A 23,390-nucleotide genomic window follows, 5' to 3' on the forward strand; every position below is an offset into this window, starting at 1 on the left:
AGTCCCCTAATGCGCCAATCTCCCCCAATCCCCTACTGTGCCAAACTGCCCCAATCCACTCATGTGCCAGACTCCCCAAATCCCCTAATGTCCCAAACTCCCCATCTCCTAATGTGACAAACTCCCCTAATCCCCTACTGTGAAAAGCTAACCCAATCCCCTACTGTGACAACCTCCCCAATAGCCTACTGTAACAAACTCCCCCAATCCCCTACTGTGACAAATTCCCCCAATCCCCTAATGTGACATACTCTCCCAATCGCCTAATGTGACAAACTCCCCCAATTCGCTAATGTGCCAAACACCCCCAATACTCTACTGTGACAAACTCCCCCAATCCACGACTGTACCAAACACCCCAATCCCCTACTGTGACAAGCTCCCCCAATCCCCTACTGTGACAAAATCCCCCAATCCCCTACTGTGACAAACTCCCTGAATCCCCTACTGTGACAAACTCCCCCAATCTCCTACTGTGCCAAACTCCCTGAATCCCCTACTGTGACAAACTCCCCCAATCCCCTTCTGTGACAAACTCCCCCATCCCCTACTGAGACAAACTCCCCCAATCTCCTGATGTGACAAACTCCCTCAATTCTCGACTGTGACAAACTCCCCCAATCCTCTACTCTGCCAAAACCCCGAATCTCCTACTGTGACAAACTCACCCAATCCCCCATTGTGACAAACTCCCCTCATCCTCTACTGACACAAACTCCCCCAATCTCCTAATGTGACAAACTCCCCCAATCCTCTACTCTGCCAAACCCCCTGTCCACTACTGTGACAAACTCCCCCAATCCCCGACTGTGCCAAACTCCCCAAATCCTCGACTGTGACAAACTACCCCAATCCCCTAATTTGACAAACTCCCCCAATCCCCGACAGTGTCAAACTCCCCTAATCCTCTACTGTGACAAAATCCCCAATCCCCTACTGTGACAACGCATCCAATCTCGACTGTAACAAACTCCCCCAATCCCCTACTGTGACAAACACTCCCGATCCCCTCCTCTGACAAACACCCCCAATCCCCTAATGTGACAAACTCCCCCAATCCCCTACTGTGACAAACTCCCCCAATCCCCTTCTGTGACAAACTCCCCCATCCCCTACTGAGACAAACTCCCCCAATCTCCTGATGTGACAAACTCCCTCAATTCTCGACTGTGACAAACTCCCCCAATCCTCTACTCTGCCAAAACCCCCAATCTCCTACTGTGACAAACTCACCCAATCCCCCATTGTGACAAACTCCCCTCATGCTCTACTGACACAAACTCCCCCAATCTCCTAATGTGACAAACTCCCCCAATCCTCTACTCTGCCAAACCCCCTATCCACTACTGTGACAAACTCCCCCAATCCCCGACTGTGCCAAACTCCCCAAATCCTCGACTGTGACAAACTACCCCAATCCCCTAATTTGACAAACTCCCCCAATCCCCGACAGTGTCAAACTCCCCTAATCCTCTACTGTGACAAAATCCCCAATCCCCTACTGTGACAACGCATCCAATCTCGACTGTAACAAACTCCCCCAATCCCCTACTGTGACAAACGCTCCCGATCCCCTCCTCTGACAAACACCCCCAATCCCCTAATGTGACAAACTCCCCCAATCCCCTACTGTGACAAATTCCCCAATCCCCTGCTGTGCCAAACTTGCCCAATCCCTATTGTGACAATCTCCCCCAATCTCCTCCTGTGCCAAACTCCCCTGAATCCCCTACTGTGACAAACTCCCCCAATCCCCTAATGTGACAAACTCCCCCAAACCCCTACTCTGAAAAACTCACACAATCCCCTACTGTGACAAACTTGCCCAATCCCCTACTGTGACAAAACCCCTGAATCCCCTACAGTGCCAAACACCCCCAATCCCAGACTGTGACACACTCCCCCAGTCCCCTAATGCGCCAATCTCCCCCAATCCCCTACTGTGCCAAACTGCCCCAATCCACTAATGTGCCAGACTCCCCAAATCCCCTAATGTCCCAAACTCCCCATCCCCTAATGTGACAAACCCCCTTAATCCCCTACTGTGAAAAGTTAACCCAATCCCCTACTGTGACAACCTCCCCAATAGCCTACTGTAACAAACTCCCCCAATCCCCTACTGTAACAAATTCCCCCAATCCCCTAATGTGACATACTCTCCCAATCGCCTAATGTGACAAACTCCCCCAATTCGCTAATGTGCCAAACACCCCCAATACTCTACTGTGACAAACTCCCCCAATCCACGACTGTACCAAACACCCCAATCCCCTACTGTGACAAGCTCCCCCAATCCCCTACTGTGACAAAATCCCCCAATCCCCTACTGTGACAAACTCCCTGAATCCCCTACTGTGACAAACCCCCCCAATCCCCTACTGTGCCAAACTCCCTGAATCCCCTACTGTGACAAACTCCCCCAATCCCCTTCTGTGACAAACTCCCCCATCCCCTACTGAGACAAACTCCCCCAATCTCCTGATGTGACAAACTCCCTCAATTCTCGACTGTGACAAACTCCCCCAATCCTCTACTCTGCCAAAACCCCCAATCTACGACTGGGACAAACTCCCCCAATCCCCGAATGTGCCAAACTCCCCAAATCCTCGACTGTGACAAACTCCCCTAATCCTCTACTGTGACAAACTCCCCCAATCCCCTAATGTGACAAACTTGCCCAATCCCCTGCTGTGCCAAACTCGCCCAATCCCTATTGTGACAATCTCCCCCAATCCCCTACTGTGCCAAACCCCCCTAAATCCCTACTGTGACAAACTGCCCTGAATCCCCGAATGTGACAAACTCCCCCAAACACCTACTCTGACAAACTCACACAATCCCCTCCTATGACAAACTTGCCCAAGCCCCTACTGTGCCAAACTCCCTGAATCCCCTACTGTGACAAAACCCCTGAAACCCCTACTGTGCCAAACACCCCCAATCCCAGACTGTGACACACTCCCCCAGTCCCCTAATGCACCAATCTGCCCCAATCCCCTACTGTGCCAAACTCCCCCAATCCACTAATGTGCCAGACTCCCCAAATCCCCTAATGTCCCAAACTCCCCATCCCCTAATGTGACAAACTCCCCTAATCCCCTACTGTGAAAAGCTAACCCAATCCCCTACTGTGACAACCTCCCCTAATATCCTAATGTGACAAACTCCCCCAATTCCCTACTGTGCCAAACACCTCCAATACTCGACTGTGGCAAACTCCCCCAATCCCCTACTGTGCCAAACACCCCCAATCCCCTACTGTGACAAACTCCCCCAATCCCCTACTGTGACAAAATCCCCCAAACTCCTACTGTGACAACCTCCCCCAATCTGCTACTGTGACAAACTCCTGCAATCCCCGACTGTGACAAAATCCCCCCATCCCCTACTGTGTCAAACTCCCTGAATTCCCTACTGTGACAGACTCCCCCAATCCCCTAATGTGCCAATCGCCCCCAATCCCCTCCAGTGAGAAACTCCCCCAATCGCCTCCTGTGAGAAACTCCCCCAATCCCCTACTGTGAAAAACTCCACCAATCCTCTATTGTGACAAACTCCCCCAATCCCCTACTGTGACAAACTCCCCCAATCCCCTACTGTGACAAACTCCACCAATCCTCTATTGTGACAAACTCCCCCAATCCCCTACTGTGACAAACTCCACCAATCCTCTATTGTGACAAACTCCCCCAATCCCCTACTGTGACAAACTCCACCAATCCTCTATTGTGACAAACTCCCCCAATCCCCTACTGTGACAAACTACACCAATCCTCTATTGTGACAAATTCCCCAATCCCCTACTGTGACAAACTCCACAAATCCTCTATTGTGACAAACCCTCCTAATCCTCTACTCTGACAAACTCCCCCAGTCCCCTGCGGTGCCAAACTCTCCCAAATCTCTACTGCAACAAACTCCCCCAATCCCCTATTGTGCCAAACTCCCCCAATCCCCTACTGTGACAAATTCCCCGAATGCCCTACTGTGACAAACACACCCAATCGCCTAATGTGACAAACTCCCCCAATCCCCTTTTGTGACAAACTTGCCCAATCCCCTACTGTAACAAACTCCCCCAATCCCTGACTGTGACAAAATCCCCCAATCCCCTAATGTGACAACTTGCCCAATCCCCTGCTGTGCCAAACTCGTCCAACCCCTACTGTGATAAACACACCAATTCTCTGCGGTGCCAAACCACCCCCAATCCACTACTGTGACAAACTTGCCAAATACCCTGCTGTGACAAACTCCCCCAATCCTCTACTGTGACATACTTCCCCAATCCCCCACTGTGGCAAACACCCCCAATCACCAATTGCGCCAAACTCTCCCAATCCTCGAATATGACAACCTCCCCCAATCTCCTACTGTAACGAACTCACCCAATCTTCCATTGTGACAAACTCCCCTCATTCTCTACTGTGACAAACTTCCCCAATCCCCTAATGTGACAAACTCCCCCAATCCCCTACTGTGACAAACACCCCCAATCCCTGACTGTGGCAAACTCCCCCAATCCCCTACTGTGACAAACTAGCCCAAACCCCTGCTGTGCCAAACTCGCCCAATCCCTATTGTGACAATCTCCCCCAATCCCCTGCCTTGCCAAACTCCCCAAAACCCCTACTGTGACAAACTCCCCTGAATCCCCGAACGTGACAAACTCCCCTAATCCCCTACTGCGACAAACTCACCAATCCTCTACTGTGCCAAACTCCCCCAATCCCCTAATATGACAAACTCCCCCAAACCCCAACTCTGACAAACTCACACAATCCCCTACTGTAACAAACTCCCCCAATCCCCTACTGTGCCAAACTCCCCCATCCCCTACTGCGACAAACTCACCAATCCTCTACTGTGCCAAACTCCCCCAATCCCCTAATGTGACAAACTCCCCCAAACCCCAACTCTGACTAACTCACACAATCCCCTACTGTAACAAACTCCCCCAATCCCCTACTGTGCCAAACTCCCCCAATCCCCTACTGTGGCAAACTCCTCCAATCCCCTACGGTGCCAAACACCCCCAATCCCTGACTGTGGCAAACTCCCCCAATCCACTACCGTGACAAGCTCCCCCAATCCCAAACTGTGACACACTCCCCCAATCCCCCAAACTCCCCCAAACTGTGACAAAATCCCCCAAACTGTGACAAAATCCCCCAAACTCCTACTGTGACAACCTCCCCCAATCTGCTACTGTGACAAACTCCTCCAATCCCCTACTGTGACAAAATCCCCCAATTCCCTACTGTGCCAAACTCCCTGAATCCCCTACTGTGACAGACTCCCCCAATCCCAAACTGTGACACACACCTCCAATCCCCTAATGCGCCAATCACCCCCAATCCCCTCCAGTGAGAAACTCCCCAATCGCCTCCTGTGACAAACTCCCTCAATTCCCTACTGTGACAAACTCCCCCAGTCCCCTGCGGTGCCAAACTCTCCCAATCCTCTACTGTAACAAATTCCCCCAATCCCCTACTGTGACAAATTCCCCCAATCCCCTACTGTGACAAACACACCCAATCTCCTACCGTGACAAACACACCCAATCCCCTACTGTAACAAACTCCCCAATCCCTGACTGTGACAAAATCCCCCAATCCCCCAGTGTGACAAACTTGCCCAGTCCCCTGCTGTGACAAACTCCCCCAATCCCCTACTGTAACAAACTCCCCAATCCCCGACTGTGACAAAATCCCCCAATCCCCTAGTGTGACAATTTGCCCAATCCCCTGCTGTGCCAAACTCGCCCAACCCCTACTGTGACAAACACACCCAATCCCCTACTGTGACAAACTTGCCCAATCCCCCACTGTGGCAAACACCCCCAATCACCAATTGAGCCAAACTCTCCCAATCCTCGAATGTGACAAACTCCCCCAATCTCCTACTGTGACAAACTCATCCAGTCCCCCATTATGACAAACTCCCCTCATCCTCTACTGTGACAAACTCCCCCAATCTCCTTCTGTGACAAACTCCCCCATCCCCTACTGAGACAATCTCCCCCAAGCTCCTACTGTAACAAACTCCCCAATCCCCTACTGTGACAAACTCCCCCAATCCTCTACTGTGACAAACTCCCCCAATCCCCGAATGTGACAAACACATCCAATCTCAACTGTAACAAACTCCCCCAATCCCCTGCTGTGACATACACCCCCGATTCCCTACTCTGACAAACTCCCTCAATCCCCTAATGTGCCAAACTCCCCCATCCTCTAATGTGACAAACTCCCCGAATCCCCTACTGTTAAAACCTAACCCAATCCCCTACTGTGACAACCTCCCCTAATACCCTACTGTGACAAACTCCCCCAATCCCCTACTGCGCCAAACTCCCCCAATCCCCTACTGTGACAAACTCCCCCCATCCCCTAAAGTGCACAACTCCCCCAAGACCCTACTGTGCCAAACTCCCCCAATCCCCTACTGTGACAAACTCCCCCAATTCTCTACTCTGACAATCTCCCCCAATCCCCTACTTTGCCAAACTCCCCCATCCCCTAATGTGACAAACTCCCCGAATCCCCTACTGTTAAAACCTAACCCAATCCCCTACTGTGACAACCTTCCCTAATACCCTACTGTGACAAACTCCCCCAATCCCCTACTTTGCCAAACTCCCCCATCCCAAACTTTGCCAAACTCCCCTAATCCCCGACTGTGCCCAACTCCCCCAATCCTCTACTGTGCCAATTTCCCCCAATCCTCTACTGTGACAACCTCCCCTAATCCCCTGTCACGCCAAACTCCCCCAATCCTCTAATGTGACAAACACCCCCAATCCCCGACTGTGACAAACTCCCCTATTCCTGTACTGTGCCAAACACCACCAATCCCAACTGTGTCAAATTCCACTAATCCCCTACTTGCCAAAATCCACCAATCCCCTACTGTGCCAAACACCACCAATCCCTTACTGTGCCAAATTCCACTAATCCCCTACTCTGACAAACTCCCCCAAACCGCTACTGTAACAAACTCCCCCAGTCCTCTACTGTGACAAACTCCCGCAATCCCCTAACGTGACAAACTGTCCCAATCCCCTAAAGTGACAAACTTCCCCAATCCCCTAACGTGACAAACTCCTCCAAACCCCTACTGTGACAAACACCCCCAATCCTCTACTGTGACAAACTTCCCTAATCCCCAACTCTGCCAAACTCCCCTAATCCCCTACTGTGACAAATGCCACCAATCCCCTACTGTGCCAAACATCACCAAACCCAACTGTGCCAAATTCCACTCATCTCCTATTGTGCCAAGCTCCCCCAATCCCCTACTGTAACAAATTCCCCCAATCACCTACTGTGACAAACACACCCAATCACCTAATGTTACAAACTCCCCCAATCCCATTTTGTGCCAAACTCCCCCAATCCCCTACTGTAACAAACTCCCCCAATCCCCGACTGTGACAAAATCCCCCAATCCCCTAGTGTGACAAACTTGCCCAATCCCCTGCTGTGACAAACTCCCTTAATCCCCTAATGTGACAAACTCCCCCATTCCCTTACTGTGACAAACTCCCTTAATCCCCTACTGTGACAAACTCCCTTAATCCCCTACTATGACAAACTCCCCAAATCCCCGACTGTGACAAACTCCCCAAATCCCCTACTGTGACAAACACCCCAATCCCCTATTGTGACAATCTCCCCTAATCCCCTACTGTGCCAAACTCCCCCAATCCCTTAATGTGCCAAACACCCCCATCCCCTAATGTGACAAACTCCCCTAATCCCCTACTGTGAAAACCTAACCCAATCCCCTACTGTGACAACCTTCACTAATCTCCGACTGTGACAAATTCCCCCAATCCCCTAATGTGACAAGCTCCCCTAATTCCCTACTGTGACAAACTCCTCCAATCCGCGTCTGTGCCAAATACCCCCAATCATCTACTGTGGCAAACTCCCCCAATTCCCTACTGTGCTGAACTATCTGAGTCCTCTACTGTGACAAACTCCCCCAGTCCCCAACTGTGACAAACTCCCCCAGTCCCCAACTGTGACAAACTCCTCCAATCCACGACTGTGAAAAACTCCTCCAATCCCCGACTGTGACAAAATCCCCCAATCCCAGACTGTGACAAACTCCCCCAATCCTCTACTGTGACAATCTCCCCCGATCCTGTACTGTCACAAACTCCCCCAATCCCCAACTGTGACAAACTCCCCAAACCCCTAATCTGCCAAAATCCCCCAATCCTCTACTGTGACAATCTCCCCCAATCCTTTACTGTGACAAACTCCCCCAAGCCCATACTGTGACAAACTTTCCCAATTCCATACTGTGACAAACTCCTCCAATCCCCTACTGTGCCAAACACCACCAATTCTCTATTGTGACAAACACCCCCAATCACCTACTGTGCCAAACACCGTCTATCCTCTACTGTGACATACTCCCCCAATTCCGGACTGCGCCGAACTATCAGAATCCTCTACTCTGTCAAACTCCCCCAATCTCCTATTGTGCCAAACTCACGCAATCCTCTACTGTGACATACTTCCCCAATCCCCCACTGTGGCAAACACCCCCAATCACCAATTGAGCCAAACTCTCCCAATCCTCGAATGTGACAAAATCCCCTAATCCCCTTCTGTGACAAACTCCTCCATTCCCTACTGAGACAAACTCCCCCAATCTCCTGATGTGACAAACTCCCTCAATTCTCGACTGTGACAAACTCCCCCAATCCTCTACTCTGCCAAAACCCCCAATCCACTACTCTGACAAACTCCCCCAGTCCCCTCATGTGACAAACTCCCCTAATCCCTACTGTGCCAAACTCCCCCAATCCTCTAAGGTGACAAAGTCCTCCAATCCCCTACTGAGACAAACTCCCCCAATCTCCTACTGTGACAAACTCCCCCAATCCTCTACTGTGACAAACTCCCCTAAGCCCCTGTTTTGCCAAACACCCCCAATCTCCTAGCGTGACAAGCTCCCCCAATCCCATACTGTGCCAAACTCCCCTAATCCCGTAGTGTGAAAAACTACCCCAATCCCCTACTGTGCCAAACTCCCCCAATCCACTACTGTGACAAACTCCCCCAATCCACTACTGAAACAAACTCCCACAATCATCTATTGTGACAAACTCCCCCAATCCCCTAACATGACAAACTCTCCCAATCCTCTACTGTGACAAACTCCCCCAATCCCCGAACATGACAAACTCCCCCAATCCTCTACTGTGACAAACTCCCCCAATCCCCGAACATGACAAACTCCCCCAATCCCCGAACATGACAAACTCACCCAATCCTCTACTGTGACAAACTTACCCAATCCTCTACTGTGACAAACTCCCCCAATCTCCTACTGTGACAAACTCACTCAATCCCCAACTGTGACAAACTCCCCAAACCCCTAATTTGCCAAAATCCCCCAATCCTCTACTGTGACAATCTCCCCCGATCCTTTAATGTGACAAACTCCCCCAATCTCCTACTGTGACAAACTTTCTCAATCCCCTACTGTGACAAACTCCCCCAATCCTCTAAGGTGACAAAGTCCTCCAATCCCCTACTGTGACAAACTCCCCCCAATCCCCTAAAGTGCCCAACTCCCCCAAGATCATACTGTGCCAAACTCCCCCTATCCTCTACTGTGCCAAACTCCCCTAATCACCTCCTGTGCCAAACACCCCCAATTGCCTACTGTGACAAACTCCGACTATCCCCTACTGTGCCAAACTCCCCCAATAATCTTAGGTGACAAACTCCTCCAATCCTCAATTGTGACAAACTCCCCCAATCGCATCCTGTGCCAAACTCCCCCAATCCCCTACTGTGCCAAACTCCCCCAATCCTCTACTGTGCCAAACTCCCCCAATCTCCTACTGTGCCTAACTCCCCCAATCCTCTACTGTGCCAAACTCCCCTAATCACCTCCTGTGCCAAACACCCCCAATTGCCTACTGTGACAAACTCCCACTATCCCCTACTGTGCCAAACTCCCCTAATCATCTTAGGTGACAAACTCCTCCAATCCCCAATTGTGACAAACTCCCCCCAACCTCTACTGTGACAAACTCCCCCTAATCACCTACTGTGACAAACTCCCCCAATCCCTTAATGTGCCAAACACCTCAAACCCCTACTCTGCCAAACTCTCTGAATCCCCTAATGTGACAAGCTCCCCTAATGCCCTACTGTGACATATTCCCCTAATCCCCTACTGTGATAAACTCCCCAATCCTCTACTGTGCCAGACTCCTCCAGTCCCCTTCTGCACCAAACATCTCCACTTAGCAAACTTACTGAGTCATGTAAATACTGTGTCTTACTGTACTTTGTCAAACCGGACTTTGTGCAGCTCACACTTCTAAACTGGCCTCCAAGGAACAGATAATGCTAGTGGAGATGACGACCCAGTGATATTATTGCTGGACTGTTAATCCAGAGACCCATGCAACATCCTGGGGACCTGTGTTCAACTCCCGACACGGCAGATGGTGAAATTTGAATTCAATAAATATCTGGAATTTAGAGTCTAATGATGACCGTGAATCCATTGGCAGCTGTTGGAAAAGCCCACCTGGTCACTAATGTCCTTTAGGGAAGGACACTGCCATCCTTACCTCGTCTGACCTACATGTGACTCCAGATCCATAGCGATGTGGTTGATTCCAAATAAAAACACAAATATCTAAGCTGGAGGCATGTTTTCATCAGTGATGTTGTTCTCTTAGGGATCATGTAGCTGGGCAGGAACATTGGTGTCTGAAGTAAAAATGTGAATGAGAATATTGGGTTATGATAGGGTGGGGTTGATGTAAGCAAGAAATCCAAGGTCACATCATGCTGGAGTGTGGGATGACGGTGAGTTGAGAGTTGCAATGGGGCATGAAGCAAGATCTTGGTGATGCTGTCTCAGCTTGGTGCAGTGTGCCATCTCCTCCATTGTACTCTGGCACCTCCCTAAGCCAGATATCCTGTTCTGTGTGAGAGAAGGATGGGCATCAGTGATCATATAGCTCTGTGTCTGGCTGATGTGCCTGCCATTGCTGAGTTGGTATGAGGGTAAGGTGAAGCATCTCGGTGATTGGCAGGGGACATAAGCACCAGGGTATACTCTGCTGGCTAAGTGACAGTGGGGGACAGGGCAGTGGTTTGTGTGCCCTGAACAGGGAGGTTGACTTTATCAGTCAGGAGAGATAATGGGAAGATGCAGTCATCGACCCAAACACTCCTTACTGCCACACATCTTCAGAGAGCAGTTAAGAGTCAGCCACATCATTGAGGGGTTGGGGTCTGGAGTCACATATGAGTCATTAGTGAACCAGTTGTGCTGTTTATGACAATCAGTGGCAGTTTTGTTGAGACTAGCTTTCAACTTGACATTTTATTAATTGAGTTTAAATTCCACGAGATGAGATTGAATCTGTTCCCCTAGAGCAATAGCCCTGGGCCTCTGGAATATTTATCCAATGACATCAGCATTCCACGATCATTACCAACCCAACCCTCCCCGCTCCATCTCCAGCCCATGGATGATTTTCCCAAGGCCAGCCTTGGGATGATGCTGGCAACTTGCTGGGTGTTTTAATTGTAATGAGTTTCCTGATCAGACCAAGTTAACAGCCCCAAACAGGGACCCCTGGCTGACAGATTAAAAATAGGAATGTCAGACATTCTGACACTCTGGGTTTTGACTCTGAGGGAGCTGGCCCAGTGTCAAGAACTTTTCATGTGTAAATAAGTGGTGACTTGGTGATGAGATACCCGCCTCTGTGGACTCACTTCAGTGGTGATGAGAGTCAAGCACATTCCTGAAGAAATGTGTTTGCAACATTCATCTTTGAGTTGGAGTAAGCATTTCTAGCAAACTCCCCCTGTTATTTGGGAAGCTCAACTCATTTGACCCTGCTGTCAAAGTTTGGTCCCGCTATACAGAAAGAATGTATTTTTTTTCAGGGCAAATGACATTGGGGCAGATGAAAAGCAATGAGTAGAAAATCAATGATCCACAAGCTCCTGACAGCTTGTGGATCTGCAGCTTTTTTGGTTATTAGGAGCCTGACTTGCTCTGAGGATTCAGATAGTAAACCTTTTTCAAGAGTTGACTTTTCAAGAGTTAAGGAATATTATGACCCCAAGCCTCCACTAATTCTGAGACACTATTGGTTTTACTCAGCAATTTGAAAACCAGGGGAATCCATATTAGAATTTTTAACTAGGTCAAGATGACTGGCAGAGGCATGTGACTTTGGTTTAGCCCTTAATGAGATACTGAGAGACTATTTGATATGTGGGATTCATGATGTAACTGTGCAAAAGCACCTATTCCCTGAAGCCCAGCTGGACCAATAGACACTACAACTGGCTTTGTTATTGGAAAATAAGGCAGATGGAGCATATCAGTTGCAGGGTATTCCAATCAAAGTGGACACTCGTGCCAGTCTGACTGAGCTTTGGGAAGATCACTTGAATAAAGGTAGTTGCATTGCAGGGGGATTCTAGGTCAGCCCACAGCAAAACCCCAAAACAAAACCAAGCCGAGACCAAACAGTCAAAATAATCTTCGGGATCTGGGCTGACAAGCTATTATAGTTGCTGTCGGTATACAGACTCAAGACAGCAAGAAGAGTCCCACTAGTCCTAAATTGAGCAAGAGAACTCATAGGCCAGTATCCAGGAGAATGGAAAGCCCACCTACATCTGGTTTGGAACAGTAAACTTACTTAGCAACATCCAAACCAGCACAAATCAAAATAAACATCTGGTTAAATGGTCATCTGGCTCAAATGGAGGTCGATACTGGCCCGGCTGTTTCAGTGATCACAGAATCAGTCTTTAACAAAATTTGCTCTGGACTCCAACCATTAAGTTTGCATACGACCTTGGCTAGACTGAGAACCTCTGCTGGGGAATGTTGACAGTCTTTTATGAGAAGCAGCTGGTTCAGTTCCCACTGATTGTAGTAAAAGGCTCAGGCCCAACCTTTAAGGGGCAAAACTGGTTGACAGAGATTCATAGAGGCATAGAGATGTACAGCACAGAAACAGATCCTTCGGTCCAACTTGTCCATGCCAACCAGATATCCTAAACTAATCTAATCCCATTTGCCAACACTTGGCCCATATCCTTCTTAACCCTTCCTATTCACATACTCATCCATACACCTTTTAAATGTTGTAACTGTACCAGCCTCCACCACTTCCTCTGGCAACTCATTCCATACAAGTACAACCCTCTGCGTGAAAAAGTTGCATCTTCGATCCCTTTTAAATTTTTCCTCTTTCCACCTAAACCTATGCTCTCTAGTTCTGGACTCCCCCACCCTAGGGAAAATACTTTATCGATTTATCCTATCCATGCCCCTCATGATTTTATAAACCTCTATAAGGTCACACATCAGCCTCCGACCCTCCAGGGAAAACAGCCCCAGCCTATTCACCCTCTGCCTATAGCTAACCCTCCAACCCTGGCAACATCCTTGTAAATCTTTTCTGAATCCTTTCAAGTTTCACAACATCCTTCTGGTAGGAGGGAGACCAGAATTGCACACAATATCCCAAAAGTGGCCTAACCAATGTCCTGTACAGCTGCAACATGGCCTCAGAACTCCTGCACTCAATGCTCTGACCAATAAAGGAATGCATACCAAATGCCTTCTTCACTATCCTATCTACCTGTCACTCTACTTTCAAGGAACTATGTACTTGCACTCCAGGGTCTTTTTGTTCAGCAACACTCCTCAGGACTTTACCATTAAAAGTATAAGTTCTGGCCTGATTTACTTTCCCAAAATGCGGCACCTCACATTTATCTAAGTTAAATTCTATCTGCCACTCCTCAGCCTATTGGCCCATCTGATCAAGATCCCATTGTACTCTGAGGTAACCTTCTTTGCTGTACACTACACCTCCAATTTTGGTGTCATCTGCAAACTTACTAACTATACCTCATATGTTCACATCAAAATCATTTATATAAATGACAAAAAGCAGTGGACCCAGCACCAATCCTTGTGACGTTCCACCACTGTCCTCAGTCTTCTACCTCGAGCCAGTTCTGTATCCAAATGGCTAGTTTTCCCTGATGTGCATGTGATCTAACCTTGCCATCACAAGGAACTTTGTCGAACACCTTACTGAAGTCCCTTTAGATCACACCCATCACTCTACCCTCATCAGTCCTGCTTGTTACTTCTTCAAAAAACTCAAGTTTTTGAGACATGACTTCCACGCACAAATCCGTCCTTGCCTTTGCAAATACATGTACATCCTGTCCCTCAGGATTCCCTCCAACAACTTGCCCACCATCTCACCTAGATCGGCTCAATATTTTTCGATTAGAAAGTGGTTGCCTGAGTGAAATAATAATTAAATATCTGCAGGTCTTTCGGGGAGGTCTAGGACTATCAAAGGAGCCAAGGCCATCTTGCGTATTAACCAAGAAGCAATTCTATGATTCTGTAAGGCCCACCTGGTGCCATTTACTTTAAAGTCAAAAGAAGAGGCAGAAAAAGTCATCAAACCAGTCCAGCTTGTGGAATGGGCAGCACCAGTCGTACTGATTGTGAAACCTGATGCATCGGTTTGCCTTTGTGGGGATTTTAAACAAACAGTAAACCTCTTTTCACACCTGGATAAATACCCAATCCTCACACAGGGGTTTTATATGCAAAGCTGGCAGGGTGGCTGCCCTTCATGAAGCTATCCATGAGCCATGCATATTTGTAATTGCGGTTAGATGAGGATTCCCAGAAGTATGTTATGATTAATATCAGTAAGAGCTTTTTACTGGTATAGGAGACTGCTATTTTGTCAGCCTACACAATGTTTCAGTAGACAATGGAGAACATTTTGCAAGGTCTACCCCATTCATCTAGATGATGTATTAATAACAGGGAAGACTGAAAAGGAGCACTTGGAGAACTCAGACATACACCTTTCTCCCAGGTAGGCATATGCATTAGAAGGAAACAATCTGTGTCCAGGCACCCGAGTGTTCTACTTGTACGACAGAATCCATAAGTCCAGGTCACACCCATTGATAGATAAAGTGAGGGCAATCAAAGGTGCCTTAGCTCCCAAGCCTGTACCAGAGCTGAAGCCTTTCCATGGGCTGGTGAATTATTATGTAAAGTTCATGCATAACTTAGCCTCAATCTTGGCACCTTTGCATCAGCTCCTAAAAAAGGGTCAGCCTTGGAAGTGGTCGTGTAGCCAAGCCATAGCTTTCAGGGAAATGAAGAAACATCTATCATCCTCTAAGGTTTGGCACACCATGATCCCAAGTAAGATCTAGTATTGACATGGACACCTCGGGGTAGAATTAGCTCAGAGGTGACCCAAAGGACAGGAAGGCCCAATAGCATATGCATCCAGAACTTTGGTTAACGCAGAATGTAAATTCTCCCAGATGGAGAAGAAAGGTTTGCGGTCATATTTGGAGTCAGGAAGTTCCACCTCAGGCTAGATTCAACAGTGGGCTTTAACACTAAGTGCATATAATTACAAAGTTGGAATACTGTCCAGGAGGCTAAGAAGCAAATGCAGATGCATTGAGCTGCCTCCTGCTGGCAGATACACCACTGGTGGTACTGCCACTGGAAGAACCCGTAATACTTTTAAATTTGCTCTACCCACCAACTTCAATAATTTAGAAACCCCTCTCTGGTCTGATGTAAACCTCCTTTTTCTGCAGCCTGTTCAGTCTTTCCTGAGTCACATAACCTCTCGATCCCAGTAACCTGCTTGTAAATTATTTCTCTCCTTTTTCCACTGCTTCAATATTCTGTTTTTAAACATGGAGAGCAGTAACGTGCACAGTATTCTAAGAGTGCTGGAATCTAAAATGATTGTACAGATTGAGGGTGGCTCAGTGGTTAGCACTGTTGCCTCAGTGCCAGGCACCTGTGTTCAATTCCACCCTCGAGCGACTGTCTGTGTGGAGTTCACACACTAGCAGTGGTGGACTGTCCCTCTTTATGGGCATTTAAACGAGCATATAGAGGATAGTGGGCTAGTGTAGGTTAGGTGGGCTTGGATCGGCGCCACATCGAGGGCCAAAGGGCCTGTTCTGCACTGTATTTTTCTATGTTCTATGTTCTATGCTCCCCAAACCTATGCAGATTTCTTCTGGGTGCTCTGGTTTCCTCCCATAGTCTAAAAATATGCAGGTTAAATGGATTGGCCATGCTAGTTTGCTCATAGTGTCCAGGGATGTGCAGATTAGGTGGGTTAGCCACGGATGAATGAGATGCTCTTTGGACAGTTGGTGTAGAGTCAATGAGCCGAATGGTGTGCTTCCACACTGTAGGGATTCAAAGATTCACTTGAAAGTGTTCAGAAAAGATTTACAAGGATGTTGCCAGGGTTGGAGGATCTGAGCTACAGGGAGAGGCTGAACAGGCTGGGACTGTTTTCCCTGGAGCATCGGAGGCTGAGGGGTGACCTTTTGGAGGTTTACACAATTATGAGGGGCATGGATAGGATAAATTGACAAAGTCTTTTCCCTGGGGTCGGGGAGTCCAGAACTAGAGGGCATAGGTTTAGGGTGAGAGGGGAAAGATATAAAAGTGACCTAAGGGGCAACTTTTTCATGCAGAGGGTGGTACGTGTATGGAATGAGCTGCCAGAGGACGTGGTAGAGGCTGGTACAATTGCAATATTTAAGAGCCATTTGGATGGGTATATGAATAAGAAGGGTTAAGAGGAATATGGGCCGGGTGCTGGCAGGTTGGACTAGATTGATTTGGGATATCTGGTTGGTATGGACGGATTGGACCAAAGGGTCTGTTTCCGTGTTATACATTTCTATGACTCTATGACTCTATGATTCTAAAGTCATTGACTTGCTTTCCTAATTTGTCCCTTTAGAAGTGAACGCCAACAGCTTGGAAGTAATTTGAGAGGCTAGTGGCAAGCAAGCCAACCTGCAGACAACCTCAGGGATCCAGCCTGAGGCTATCAGAGTCACCAACTGCATTGCACAGAATCTGCTGAGAAAGTGGAACTGACTTCCATGAGGAGTTGTTGGATAGAGAACATGGATTCATTTCAGGTTGGTATGACGGAAAGGATGTGGAGGGATGAGGTTGGCAGCAGCAGAGTCAGATCGGCTTCCATTGGACATAACCACAGTCTCCTATGAGAAAGTGAGGACTGCAGATGCTGGAGGTCAGAGTGAAAGAGTGTGGCGCTGGAAAAGTGCAGGTCAGGCAGCATCCGAGAAGCAGGAGAATCGATGTTTCGACCATAAGTTCTTCATCAGGAAAGTCCTGATGTTCATTCCCGGTGAAGAGCTTACGCTCAAGAAGTCGATTCTCCTGCTCCTCAGATGCTGCCTGACCTGCTGTGCTTTTCCAGCACCACACTTTTTGATTATAATCACAGTCTCTGACTAGCCTGGTTCTGGTTCTGACTCAGTTTCGTCCACCTTGTTTATACAGGCAGCTTGCACTCCAATTTCCTCATCACAAGGACAGATGAATTTCCCAAAAATTTCATATGCCCTGTGAATGTCTTCTCTCACCTGTTCACTGCTGAATGTGAAAAGTACTTATGGTGCTTTAGGAAATTACTACATCACTCAGATTTCTGAATTTGGAGATGCTGGTGTTGGACTGAGGTATACAAAGTTAAAAATCATACAACACCAGGTTATAGTCCAATTGGTTTAATTGAAAGCATTAGCTTTCAGAGCGCAGCTCCTTCATCAGGTGGTTGTGGAGTACACAATTGTAAGACACAGAATTTATAGCAAAAGTGTACGGTGTGATGTAACTGAAATTATACATTGAAAAATACCTTGATTATTTGTTGAATCTTTCATCTGTTAGGATGACCATGATAGTTTTACTTCTTTCATATGTAAATCACAAAACCTTCTTAAAAAGTTACATTCTCAGGTTAACTGTAACAATTGGTGTCAGCCAGATAATATGTTGAAGGTGTTAGCCCCTGTGTTCCCTGTCTGTGCCATAATGTTTAGACTGATTCTAATCTAAAAAGTGAGATAACAGAGTCTTACATGGATTCATGCAGTTTTTGAGCAAAGTACAATGTAACTCTGCAAGTACAAATTCACCCCACAAACATATATGTATATGTGTGTGTGCGCGCATGCACATCTGTTTGTCTGGGGTGGAGTATTGTGAGTGTGAGAGAGAGTGTATATGTGTGTGTATGTGAGTGTAAAGTGTCTAAGTCTGTGAGAGGTTGCATGTGAGAGTGTGGGAGTGTGCGTGTCTGTGTATACTCAAGCTCTTCTTGAATCTGTTGGTACATGTTTTTAAACTTCTGTATCTTCTGCCTAACAGAAGACAGTGGAAGAGAGTATAACCAAGGTTGGAGGGATCTTTAATTTATTGGCTGCTTTCTCGAGGCAGCGGGAAGTGTAGAGGAGTCAATAGATGAAAAGCCTGCTTGCGTGATGGACTGGGCTGTGCTCACAACTCTCCACAATTTCTTGCAATCTTGGGAACAGCAGTTGCTATTGCAATCCATGATGCATCCAGATAGGATGCTTTCTATGGTGCATCTATTAAAAATTGGTAAGAGTCATTGTGGCATCATCTAAAAGTACAACAGGACCTTGATCAGGTGGGCTAATAGGCTGAAGAGTGGCAGATGGAGTTTAATTTAGATAAATGAGAGATGTTGCATTTTGCTAAGACAAATCAGCAGGACTTACAGAGTTGATATTAGAGCCCTGGGGCATGTTGTTGAATAGACTGAGGGGTTTGAATATGTAGTTCCTTGAATGTGGCACCAAAGGTAGACAGGGCAACTTTTCATACAGAGGGTGGTGCTCATGTGGAATGAAATGCCAGACAAAGTGTGGGCGGCACGGTGGCACAGTGGCTAGCACTGCTGCCTCACAGCGCCAGAGACCCGGGTTCAATTCCCACCTCAGGTGACTGACTGTGTGGAGTTTGCACGTTCTCCCTGTGTCTGCGTGGGTTTCCTCCGGGTGCTCCGGTTTCCTCCCACAGTCCAAAGATGTTCAGGTTAGGTGAATTGGCCATGCTAAATTGCCCGTACTGTTAGGTAAGGGGTAAATGTAAGGGTATGGGTGGGTTGCACTTTGGCGGGTTGGTGTGGACTTGTTGGGCCGAAGGGCCTGTTTCCACACTGTAATGTAATCAAATCTTAATCAAATTCACGTACAATTACAACATTTAAAAAACATTTGGACAGGTACATGAATAGAAAAGATTTCGAGGGATATGGGCCAAATGCAGGCAAATGGTTTTCCATGCGTGATTCTACAACTCTATGAGCCCAGTAACTCATAGAGTCATAGAGATGTACAGCACGGAAACAGACCCTTCGGTCCAACCCGTCCATGCCAACCAGATATCCCAACCCAATCTAGTCCCACCTGCCAGCACCCGGCCCATATTCCTCCAAACCCTTCCTATTCATATACCCACCCAAATTCCTCTTAAATGTTGCAATTGTACCAGCCTTCACCACTTCCTCTGGCAGCTCATTCCACACCTGTACCACCCTCTGTGTGAAAGTGTTGCCCCTTAGGTCTCTTTTATATCTTTCCCCTCTTACCCTAAACCTATGCCCTCTAGTCCTGGACTCCCCGACCCCAGAGAAAGACTTTGCCTATTTACCCTACCCATGCCCCCCATAATTGTGTAAACCTCTATAAGGTCTGCTATCTCGATAAAATGTCCATGCACCTGTACTTAACAGAAAAGGTCAGAAAACAATCCAACATAGGTCATTTGCATGACTTTACTCCACAATGTTTGGCAGAAAGCATAACACATTTCAATATTCTGGGATATTTTAATATACATAAAAAGAGATATGTTAAAAGAATAACATTTAAGCAGATGCATCTTTAGTTAGGAAAATGTGGTATAAATGCTGGGGTAAGGGAGGCACTCAACCCAAGCTCAAAGAACAGCATCTTGTCTTTCGCTTGGGGACCCAGACACCTCTAGGACTCAAGATTTAGTTCAGTAGCATTTTTACCCAATCCCCACACCCTGGTCCTGTCATGACATTGATTGTTTTCAGCATAGCCAACCCATTCTCACTGACTCTTAGCCCTCATTATCACTTATTCAGCTTCTCTTCTGTCCTTGCTTACTGTCAACCATCCCCTTTCATATCTCCCTTTCCATCTCTACTTATCTGCTAACCTCCCCCACGCCATCCCACTCCCATCTTCAGCATAAATACCACGTCTTCCTAGCTGCTAATCAGTTCTGATGAAGAGTCAGTGGACTCAAAATGTTAATTCTGCTTTCTTCTCACAGATGCTGCCAGATCAAGTTCCTCCAGCAATTTCTGTTTTTGAATCGATTACTGCGCTTTGTCCATAATGGAAAATAATTTATCAATATACTCATTTGAAAGATAATCTCATGTAAAAGTCAACCCTGGTGTTTTAGGCAGTCAATATGTAAACATTTCAGAACCAAAGTGTAATCCTGAAGGTGTTAAAAATTCAATTACATTGTAACCCTGCAATTGAAGTACTGCAAGTATATTTAAACCCTGCAAGTATGTAAATGCCTGAAGCATTTCTATATTTAAGTTTTGCTTTTATGATTAAAGTGATCATATTATGAATGGCAAACCACATTGTGCTAATGAATTACTTACTGCTAATTATTAAGAATTAAATAATACTGCTGTTTTGTCTTTATTCTGTTGTGACAATCCTTATTTGGATTTCACTTGGGTCCAAATCAAACACCAATGTCAAAAACATTAACCATTTACATATCAACCACACAATTCCCACATAGGAGACTTATCAAGTAGGCAAAGACACATGGGATGAATTTGATAAAGAGAATTCAACATTGGCAGAGTTGTAGGAGACAAAAGTTGATGACCGAAGGCTGCTTTAGTGACTGAAAGCCAGTGTCCGGTGACATCCCACAGGGATCTTTGCTGGTTCCACTATTACTTGTTATTCATATAAATGACATTGATGATTGTGTGAGGGTTGGATTAGTAAATTTGTGGACGGTGCAAAGATTTGTCAGGGGTATCTTGGTCTACAAGAAGATATGCATAGGATGGTCAAATGATCAGATAAGTAGCAGATTGAACTTAACCCTGAAAAGTGTGAGGTGATACACTTTGGAAGGAGTAATTTGACAAGGAAGTATTCAATGAACAGCATGACATTGGGAAATTCTGTGGAACAAAGGTAACATTAGAGTGTTTGTCCATAGATCTCGGAAAGCAGAAAGGCATGTTAGTAGGGTGGTGAAAAAGGCATATGGGACACTGCCTTTATGAATTGATGCATAGATTACAAAAGCAGGGAAGTCATGAAGAAGTTGTATAGAACTTTGGTGCGACCACTACTAGAGTACTGTGTGCAGTTCGGGTCACCACATTACAGGAAGGATGTGATCGCACTGGACATTACATCAGGATGCTGCCTGGGATGGAAAATTTCAATTATGAGGAAAGGTTGGATCAAATTGTCATTAGACCAGTAAAGACCAAGGGACGATCTGATTGAATTGTACAAGGTTATAAAGGGAATGGACAGTGTGGATAAGGAGCATCTGTTCCCCTTAGTTAAAGGGTGAGTCATGAGGGGACACAGAAGAGGGACAGGAGGTTTAGGGTGGATCTGAGGAAAAATGTTTTTACACAGAAGATGGTGACGGTCTGAAATGTGTTGCCTGGGAGGATGGTAGAAGTGAGTTGCCTCACATCTTTTAAAACGTACCTGGATAGGTACTTGGCATATCATAACATTCAAGGCTATGGGCCACATGCTGGTAAATGGGATTAGTTTGAAGGTCACATATTTCTCATGTGGATGCAGAGTCAATGGGCCAAAGGGCCTCTTCTGCATTTATGATTCTATGTTTCTAAAACTCTGTCTGCATATATATATATGTTGCATTGCTAGCAGCAAAAGCATTACCTATCAATGGCACAAAGGACAGAGCAGCTTGTTAAGTACACACATAATAACGTAGTCGGCTTGTATTGTGCAGAAACAGTGATAGACTGGTTGATGCCTGTTGTAGCTATTCACTACATCTCTACCCACTGCCACTAACTCTCTCTAACTTCCTGTGCAGTCTTCAAATAAATCCTGAGATAAATGTTTCAGAGTAATTGGTTCCCTGTGATATGAACAGATTGATGTAATCATTGATTATAATATTTAAGGGTATAAACAACTAAAACGATCAGCATCTGTGGAATTTTATAAGTTAGCACAAAATAGTACGAGTCTTTATTATAAAAAAACCTCAGTCAGAATCACCATAATGAATTACAAATCATTAAAACAATGTATAATGTACAATGTATTTTTTAAAAATATGACGAAACAATGCTTATGAGTGAGATAACTCTTCAAGTAAGGCAGGTATAATATCAGCGTAGTCTTAAGAATTGAATAGGGACTTTTGTATTGAATAGTTATTCATATACAGGACAAATTATGTAAATAAATTGGTCATGCAATTTGCATACAGTAAGCTCCCACAGTGGGATAATGACCAGACAATAGGTCTCAATGTTGTTAGTTGAAGGATATGTGCTGGCCTGGGAGTTAGCAAATCAGAGCAAATGGATGACAGAGAGAATAGTGATACAGACAGTGGGCAGCCCTACTGCAATGGCACAAGAGACCAGAATGAAATTGGAAATGGATAGGATTGGCAAACTCAGTGTGAAATAGAGGAAGGTTATTCAACCCCTCAAGCCTGAACTATATTCAATCTAACCATGTTTAATTGGTATCTCTTAATGAGTTTATGTTACAGAAATCTAAAAATCTTAGTTTTAATAATTGCAATTGAACCCAGCGTTGATAGGTCCACATTACCATTACTCTTTGGAAGTATTTTCTTATTTACTTTAAGGTTATTCCCTGTTATTCTGTACTCCTCCAGCAGTTTTTCTGTATCTATCTTATCAAATCAGTTTAATATTCATTATGTCTTCAATTGAGCCTTCACAGCCAGCTAATTTCTCAGCTTATAGTTTGCAGTATTGCCACTACTGATAAGTTAGATTTTATGGAATAAAATGGGTTTAATTCTGGACCAGAGGAGTACAACCAAATTCCAATACCACACAACAACTGACAGCACTAATTTTAGGGGTGGCTGAGCGTAGGTTGGTTAGCTCTGTCAACAAGTGTAGAATAAAACCATCAGCATAGGTTTGATTCCCATTCTGGCCGAAGTAGACTGTGACCTGCCCGCTTACCCACATAGCTCTGAGAGGGAGGATAGCAATGAACCACCACAGAAAGAAACTCAACCAAGTAGCTGCCTTTGGGCTGAGCAAGGGGTGAGCAGGACATTTCATCTTTGAAGAGTTTGAAAAGTGTGCTTGATGGCTTGAAATAAGAGGCGGCACGGTGGCTCAGTGGTTAGCACCAGGGTGCCGGGTT

Source organism: Chiloscyllium punctatum, chromosome 44 (assembly GCF_047496795.1).
Source record: "Chiloscyllium punctatum isolate Juve2018m chromosome 44, sChiPun1.3, whole genome shotgun sequence".
NCBI lineage: Eukaryota > Metazoa > Chordata > Chondrichthyes > Orectolobiformes > Hemiscylliidae > Chiloscyllium > Chiloscyllium punctatum.